Source organism: Rhinolophus ferrumequinum, chromosome 14 (assembly GCF_004115265.2).
Source record: "Rhinolophus ferrumequinum isolate MPI-CBG mRhiFer1 chromosome 14, mRhiFer1_v1.p, whole genome shotgun sequence".
NCBI classification, from domain to species: Eukaryota; Metazoa; Chordata; class Mammalia; order Chiroptera; family Rhinolophidae; genus Rhinolophus; species Rhinolophus ferrumequinum.
The window spans coordinates 63606406-63615748 of NC_046297.1; positions in this window are offsets into that span (position 1 = coordinate 63606406).

Sequence of the window (9343 nt, forward strand, 5' to 3'; positions counted from 1 at the left end):
GGGATTCTAACTGCAGCATATCCTAGACCAAGGGTTGGCAAACTATAGCCCATGGGCTATCATTTAATAAATAAAGTTTATTGGAAGGCAGCCATGCTCGTTCATTTCCATGTTGTCTACGGCTTCATTCATGACACAGCACTGAGTGGCATGAAAACCCTAACGAGTTTACTATCTGGCTCCATCTAGAAACACTTTGCCGAGCCCTGACGTAGACCATTCTGACTTATTGCAACAATAGCAAGTGCTTATAGATGAATGCGGCTGTGCCGGCCACCATTCTAAGCCTTTGGCATACGTGAACCCACTCAACCCGCACACCTTTCCTGGTTTCCTGGCCTTCCCTGGCCTCTGCCACTCCATTGTTCATGTAGGGAAATCAACACCTGTGGATTTAAAATTATGTAGTGCCCCTCCATCACCTACCTCCCACCTACTATAAAAAAAAAATCCAAAACGCTTATCATGACACCCAGAGCCATCCATAACCTGAGCCTCTTCTCTCTCTCTTCCCTCCTTTTTATCACTCCTGCCATAAATTTTATGCTCAGCAAATTCTGTGACCCAGACAATGTCTCCAGAAATTGTCAAATGAGAGCCACTGGCATAAATAATGTTTGCTAACATCATTTCACGTTATTGACGGTAACATAAGGTTGATTAAGCAAAGTTTATTTTTCACTCACATCACAGTTCGTTCAGTGTGTATAGTCTAAAGCCGTTCTGCATACTTGTTCATGGACTGCCTCCTTTCTCCTCCTGAGGCTCTGCCGTTCCCTAGCATCTCACTCTCCCTGGTAGGACCCTCAGCTACCAGCCAGACACAGAGGGAAGATTTTTGTGAGAACCAGACCTAGAACTGGCATTCATCAATCTGCCCGTGTTCCATTGGCCAGAACTCAGTCACATGGCCTCACCTAACTGCAAAGGAGGCTGGGGAATGTAGTCTAGCTCTGTGCCCAGGATGGAAAGGAAATGGGTTTGAGCGAAGACAGTCTGTGCCACCATCACTGAAGACCATCTCTGGTTGTAAAAGACATCAGCCCTTCTGCACCCAGAGGAGTCATTACTTATGTCCTCAATATTTTTATGTTGAATTAAGTAATACAGATTTCTTAGATCAAAGTGCTTCTGGGTAGTACCAACCCTTGTGTTATTTAGTAGCCGAAACATACTCATTTAAGGCATTCAGTGGAAGAGGGATGTTCAGTCCTTGTATACATTACGGTGAGGCTAGCCTATAAACTGCAAAGGCTAGAGACCAAACCTTTGTTCTTTGCCATAACTCCAGAGCCTATGCCTAGCACACAGCAACCACTCAATAAATATGTATAATATCTGAGTTAATTTCTCCACTGAGAGGTAAGTTTCATGAGGACACTTTATTTCATTTGCTCCCAGGGCTTAGTGCTGCACATAGTAGGTGCTCAATAAATCCGTGTATTTACGGAGTTCGTAATACAAGACCTCAGCCAATACAATCCAAAGGATGACCAAAGCCAGGCACTGTGCTAGACGCTGGAGGCCATTCTCCCCCTCAAAGTATCCAGTCATTCATTCCATCATTCTACTGCATGCTGTTCTTGAATTAAGGTGGACCATACACAGGCAACGCCTACCTAGAACTTCTTTGTTGTATTACTGTCCAGCATCAAGGGAGGAACGAGACTGTTTAAAATGAGCTGGTTTGTGCTGCCCAGGAATCTTTTGAGGTTTTACAGGTCAGCACTTGCCAAGCTCCACACCATCCCAGAGGTACAATCTGAGCCATCTTCAGAACGCTGGTGCTTCTTTCACCAAATCCCTTTACTCTTTTCACTTCTCACACCTCTCTTTTTTCATTTTAAGAGAATAAAATGTGGCGATACCTGTTATGTGGCAGCCTGTTTATTCCTTATAATATCGTGCCACACTAGGAACTGGAATCTGGAGCAGACCGCTTGGGTCTAACCTTGGCCCCACTGCTTCCTAACTGTGTGGCTTTGGCCATATCATTAACCTCTCTGTGCCTCAGTTGCCTCATCTGTAAAGTGGGAGAGATATTAGTAGCTCCCTCATAGACTTACTGGAAGGATTGGATCAGCTCATGCAGCTCTGACACTTGGTATTAGGTTGGTACAAAAGTAACTGTGGTTTTTGCGTTTATTTTTAACCTTTTAAACTGCAATTACTTTTGCACCAGCCTAATCCAATTCGATGATTGGCACTCAGGGGCTCAGTAAATATTTATTAAACAGATGCATGTTCATTATTCTCATGCCTGATACTGATTTCTAGACTTTGCTAGGGGGCGTCTTCTACCTCACCTCAAAATAAATACCATTTCTATTTTCTTCCCTGGCCAAGGGAATGCAGCTGATTCCCTCTGAGGTCATTTCCAACGCTGGGAAGCTATGAGGGATGTCACCCAGTCAACTATAGGGTGATTGCTGGGTGGTTTTTAAGCCGTGCATGTTTTGAATTGCAAAGGAAAAAGTATTATATAAAAAGGGACATTGTGTCATGAATTTCTTCCAATGTTATCTTATTTGCTTTTAAACTGGACTTATGTATGTTTAACCTTGTCTCTGGGCTCTTAGTCACTCAAACCACAAACACATACTTTGTAAAGAAAGTTTGCCACCCATCAGATCCACAGGGCAGAAGCATTCAATGACCTTTCTTTATTTTCTTTCTTCATTTTTTTTTTTTTTTTAAGTTCACTTTCCCCTTCTGTCACTTCTTAGCTGGGCTTAGGTGTACCTACACTCCCTTTCGAAATGCTATGTCTGTGAATCTCATCTTGCTCATTCTTTTAAGCTGCAGTCTTTCAAGAGGCATTTCAAGGGAAAAACATGCTGAACTGCATCGTCAGTAATGTCAGTAATGTCTTTTGATTCCACATGTTTGATCAGTATGAGCTCCATTTATCTCATCTGCCTTTCTCATCCCAGCAATGACAGTCTCTCCCCGATAACATCAACAAAGCAGCAGCAGGGAGAGGGCCTTAACGAGAAGCACCTTTCAGGAGATGAGACCAAACACCTCTAACTGCTCTCAATTGCATTACAAGGAGTGGAGGAGAGGAGATTGGAGAGGAAGCTGAACGTGCCCAGGCCTTTTCTGAATGCCAGCTGGGGGCCTCTCTAGGAACAGAGAGGGGCTCACTGCAGAGTGTGCGGTCAGTGATAGAGCACTGTCTCTGTGATTGTCACTTGTAACCTGTATGTTAATTCCCAAAGAGCCGTTGAGAAGATGCTAAAATTTTAAATTCTTGATAACTCACCATTTAGTGCTTATACTCTAACCATAATGATGTTTTGCAAGGCTTCTGTTATGGGTTGAACTATGTCCTCTAAAAGATATGTTGGAGTCCTAAGCCCCCAGACCTATGAATTTATTTGGAATATTTTATTTGGAATATTTATTTGGTGAGCTTATTTGGAAATAGGGTCTTTGCAGATGTCATCAAGTTAACATGAGGTCCCCCTGGAGTAGGGTGGGCTCGAATCCAACATGACTGGTGTCCTTGTAACAAGAGGAGAAGAGACATAGAAACAAGATACACAAGGAGAAGGCCCATGTGACAGTGGAGGCAGATGTCAGAGTGACATGTCTCCAAGCCAAGAAATGTAAAGAATTGCTACTAACACTAGTAGCTGGGAAACAGGCATTGAACAGATTCTCTCCCAGAGCCTTAGGAGAGATCGTGGCCCTGGCAACACCTTGACCTTGGATTTGTAGCCTCCGGAATTATAAGAACATTACTATTTGATGGTTTAAGCTTCCCAGTTTGTGAAACATTGTTCTAGCAGCCCTGGTAAACTCATACAGCTTCCGACTTATTCCCCTCCTGCCTCTTTTCCCTTCTGTGGGATATTCTGAGCTCACCACCCCCTCCCAAGCCTGTCCCAGGTCTTTGGTGTCCCATAACCTCTGCTTCCCCAACGTCACACATTTCGGGGTGCATTCTGATGGTCTCCCTCCGCCCACCATACTGTGTCTTAGTCATCTTTGAATGCTCTGTACGTGCCCATTGCTTATTAGACATCCAATAAATGTTGAAAGTGGAGAAAAGGAATGGGGAGCGGTCAGGTGGAAGAGAGAGGTCATGTCTGAAGTCAAACATGAAATGGCTCTAGCAAGGGATGTGGCTTCAAAATCGGGGTACAAGTGGCTAAAGTTATCATTTCGCGAGCAAAGATTAAATGCAACTGAAGAAAAAACAGCGTGGATTTGGGGGATCCAAGGAACAGTAGGTTAAGGGAAAGTCCAATTCAAAATACAAAAGTGAGTTAGGAAGGACAATGAAAGCTGGTGAACATGAGTTGTCAAGATAGATAGAAGAGTTTACACAAGACACTTCAGTACAGGTGAAGTCAACAGGGATACTCGAGGGAACTTGGAATCTTGCAGAGACATGTTTCTTACCTTCCAGATTCAGCTTTGGACTCGTCTTAAGGACAGTGCCCCCTAAGTGACAAGCACGAGAAAGAATTAGTTTGCCAAAGCCCAGCACACTCAAACAGGGAGACACCAGTCAATGCTTTATCCAGAAAGCCTAGAGGGGAACCTTAAAAAACTTTCTATATATGGTGATGGAAGGAGAACTGACTCTGGGTGGTGAACACACAATGTGATGTATAGATGATGTATTACAGAATTGTACACCTGTAACCTATGTAACTTTGCTAACAATTGTCACACCCAATAAACTTTAAAAAAAAAAAACCCTTCTGATACAACTGGAAGTGAGATTATGGGGCTTTTATATAATAGCAAACAGGTATACAGTGGTAGGGCCTCAGGGGCCTACAATGGGTTTCCATATGATTATTTTACTTAGACTGCACATCCACCAGGTGAGGAAGATGTCATTATCCCCATTTCATAGATGGGAGAACTGAGACTCAGCAAGGTTAAGTGGCTTCCCTAAGGTCACCTAGCTGCCGTGTTTCCCCAAAAATAAGTCCTCGCTAAACAATCAGCTCTAATGCGTCTTTTGGAGCAAAAATTAATATAAGACCCGGTCTTATAGTATATTATATAAGACCGAGTCTTATAGTAAAATAAGACTAGGTCTTATATTAATTTTTGCTCCAAAAGAAGCATTACAGCTGATGATCCGGCTACGTCTTATTTTCAGGGAAACATGGTAGCGAGTGTGGTTACCCCGTTACCTCCTGCTATACATGTCCTCCCAGGCTGCCTAAGATGAATGATGTGGGGGAAAGTGCTTTGATATTTGTTGCATGCTTTGAAATAGAAGCAATTGTTAATATTCAGAACTTGCTAGTGACCAGAAATGTTCAATAGTGAAAATGGCTGCCTCAAAAAGCTGTCATGGTGAAGGTCATGACATAGAATGACACAAAGGTCTCTGTAGGTTACAGCAGGTGCCCTCAAACACCCACCTCAGTCTCACGTTTGGTCCTGAACGATTTGCCTTCGCCCAGTCGTACTTTGTTCCTTATTGCTCTCCTCCTCTTTGCTGCAAGTCACGTATTTATTCTCTCTCCTTACTGCCTCACTTTTGACCACTCTTCCTGGAGCACTTCCTGCCCACTCCGCCTCGTCTGGAGGAATCATAGTCATTTGGACAGAGAAAAGTCATCTGAAGACTTGCGCAGCTCAACATCCTAACTCCGTGTCCAATATATTCTTCCAGCTTTCTCGCTTACCAGATAGTCATTCGGGCAAGACCTTTCCAATTTCTCACACCGTGGACCCCATCAACACAGGTCTAGGCGGGAAAATTACTAGGAAACCTGGCATCAATTCACTTGCCATGCTAGGGAATGCTTTCTTCTCTTTATTAAACGTTACAACTGAATTAATCATTTATACTCAAAACCGGTATGACAAGAGGCCAAACCCAAGAGCACCAAGCAGACCACGGTTGCAGAACATTCATTTATATTTATCCTTCCAGACTCATCTATAATTTCGCTTCCTCTGGAAAGCCTTCCTTGATTCTCTGCCTAATCCAACCGGATGGATCCCTTCTTACCCTTTGCCTTCAGCATATCATGCACCCCACCATTTCTGCCTGTGTGCTTGTGTGTAAGCCCGTGAGCTCACTTCCGAAGGGCAGGACGGAGTGTCTGCCCTTGCCAACCCCCCCAGGATTTATCGTTCTGACTAGAACATATTGACGATGCCCCATAAGGGATCTATTGACTTGAGTCCAGTTCACAGGGTGTTGGGTCTTCGATACGAACCATTTCAAAGCCCTAACCTGGACCTCTGCATAAGTAAATTTGCCTTGGAAAATCCTTCCACCCTGAAAACTCATAGGCCAAAAGGATAAACTGCCTTGCTGAGCCACCAGCCAAAATGACAGTCAGTCATTCACCTGTGTGAAATTAAATTCCCCACTAAAGGCGTGGAAAAAACTGAGTCATCCTTGACCAAAATGTGGTTTCCAGTGACCTATACTTCTCCCACAAAGACAGGACCCATCATACATGTAGGTTCCTAAGTCTCTTGCAGGAGTTGAATAGATTGACTATTGACCAGATAAATCATCCAATTAACCCTCCTGCTTGGCCTCGGCCCAGATCTCCTGCCTCCTCCTGCAGAGGTCTGATTCATGCCCTGTGACACCTGCCAGCCCGGCCCCTGACCTGGTTCCCAGGAAAGGACAGGGCAGCCTAAGACAGTAAGACAGAGAGGCAGGGCCCGAAGGCCAGCGGGGAGGGTGGTTCCACAGAAGACAGACATGAGCGCTGCCCTGGGCACACACGCTGGCTGTTTACCTGGGAGCCTCACTCTCCGTGTTGTAAGAGTTCTTCAGGGACAGATTGCAGCCTGCACATTACTCAGCAGCAGCGAGCGTGAGCCTGAGGGAAAGCAACAGCCTTCACACGGAAAGCGGCCCACGCCCAGGTTGCACCTTTTACCTGGGGAACTCGCCCGGGGCCAATTCCTATGCCTTCTGCCAAGACAGCCGGGCTTGAATGTGCGCGGCAGGCGGAGCCTGGCAGCTGCTGTGGGTCCTGGGACTTGCATCCCATCCTTTCTCCTTTCTCCAGTCCTCTGAATTTTCCTGTGTGTTCTAGAGCCTCCCCTCCTGAGGGCCCAGGAGGAGCCAGCAGAGACAAAAATTGGGGGTGTTGACAAAGGGAAGATCATCGTGGGTGTTTGCATCAGCCTTCCAGCTGCCCTCTCCTTCGTCGAGTCTTACATCATCCACTCCATCTTCTTCAACGCTCCAGACTGAACTCTCTAGAAGGCTCATTGGAACCTCTCACTCACCTTTAAGGGCTCCCTGTTTGCACTAGTCGGAACCCGTTAGGAAGACAGACACAGCCCTGCCTGCTCTTGGTCTCCCGTGATTGGCGTCCAAGTTCAAATGTGGTACCAAGAAGTGAGTGGGCAGCAGCGACCGCCATCACCTCCTTAGTGGCATCCCATTCTGATATGCACTGTTGACTTTTCCCAGGCTTGTGCCAACACAACTTCACGGACCCCTCAATAACCCCTCCAAACCCCCCTGAATACAGAGAATATAGACACAGCGTGCCACACCTTCATCACAATTTAGGCTCCAAATGACAAGCCAACTTGCAGTTTCTCAAACACACGATGCTGGTTTTTTATCCATCAAATAACAGTATTTCCAGGCACTAGCAATACCTTCAGTAACCACACACAGGCCCAGTCTTCTCTTAGTCCCCAGAAAGGAAAACAAAACTGAACAAGCAGAGATGCCTTTGCATGGGCTGTTCCATCTGCCAGGAACACCCTTCCTCCTATGCTGCCTGCCCATTCACCAGATTCCTGCTCCCCCTTCAAGACCCAGACCCACGACCATCTGCTGTGTGAGGTCATTCCTGGCCTTTTCCCTGTGATATGCCCTCTGGGTTCTCATCGTATTTTTGGTCTGTTTTGCTGTGTGTCTTTCCCTAGGAGAATATGGGGACAGGAGTCACACAGGTCTCTTTTCTGTACCCTCGTGGTATGAGCATAATAAATATGGGCGGGATGACAAAGCACCGTCTCATAGCCTTTTGGATCACCGTCAAAATAGGGCTCCAATCTGGCCTGCTCACCCCCTCCACCCCTCCTGCTAACATCCAAGGTCCCCTAGACACTACAGAACCCCCTCCTGGTCTCCCTGCTTCCAGTCTTGCTCCCTACACTGTCCCCCAGACAGAGACCAATATGGCCCCTTATGGCATAAATCCAGTCACATTGCTCCCAGTTCAAAAGCTTCCACACCATGTCCCAAGTCCTTCCAGTGGCCCAGAAGGCCCTACGTGAATGAGCCTCAGGTCATGCACGTACCTGCCTTCATCTTTCCTGTACTCTCTGCACCTCTGCCAGCCACACTGACCTGCTTCAGAAACCTACCCGGTGTGTTCCCGCCTGACCTCCTTAGCACCTGCTATAACCCCTGCCCAGACATGTTTCCTTCAACACCTTGCCTCCTGCCTTCTTCCCTCCCTCGGGTCTCTGTGGGCTGCCTGGCCTTCTATCTGAAATAGGAATCGCATCCTCCATCGCCCTGTATCCCCTTCCCCTGCTTTGTTGCTATTTGTACACCACTTGTCAGTCTCAGCACTGGCATCGTTAGATACCCTCACTATTTGCGACTGCCTGTCCCCCACACTCTGCGTCCCCAGGGGCCGTAGGCTTGTCACGGGCCATCCGTAGAGCAAGAATCCCTTGAGTAAGATGCGCTCTGGAAGCCCCAGTTTCCTACTCCGGGGGCCGACACTGGGGGAATCAAGGTGAAGGGCAGAGTCTACCTTCCCTTTCCCAGTCCTGGGTGTGGACACATGATCAGGAAATTCCTGGCAGGAGGGGCCCACCTACAGCTCAGGGCCTGATGAGAGGGCCCATTCTTGAGCCCTCCGTCACCTTGCAGGACGGCTCAGGAGGGTGGAGTGCAAACAAGATACCATCACGCTTTGGCTAAATCACACTTCTCAAACTATTTCCTGGCAGAAGATGGGGCAACGACAACTTGAAAGACCAGAACTATACAGATTTCCTTGTATCTGCACTGCAGACACGGCCATAAGCTGCTCAGGGTCCTCCAGTTTGACATCTTTCAAGGACCCCCTTTGCTTCTTTTCTGGGGCTTCCTGGAGCCCACAAGACTTTCCAGGTGTGGTTCTGGCTTTCTTCCTTCTCCTGACTCTCCCCACTCCTGATTCTCTCTCTTGCCATACACAACTCCATAGTTTTTGTTCCAGCCCTACTGAAAACTGTTTGTGACTCCCCCCCACAGGCCAAGTTCTCTCAAGCCTCTGTACCTTCCCCAGTCCCTTGGTGGTGTCTCTTGAGATGAGGCTTGCTATTTGTCCCAAGCTGTCCCAAGCCTCATCTCAAGAGACACCACCTCTAGGAAGTATTT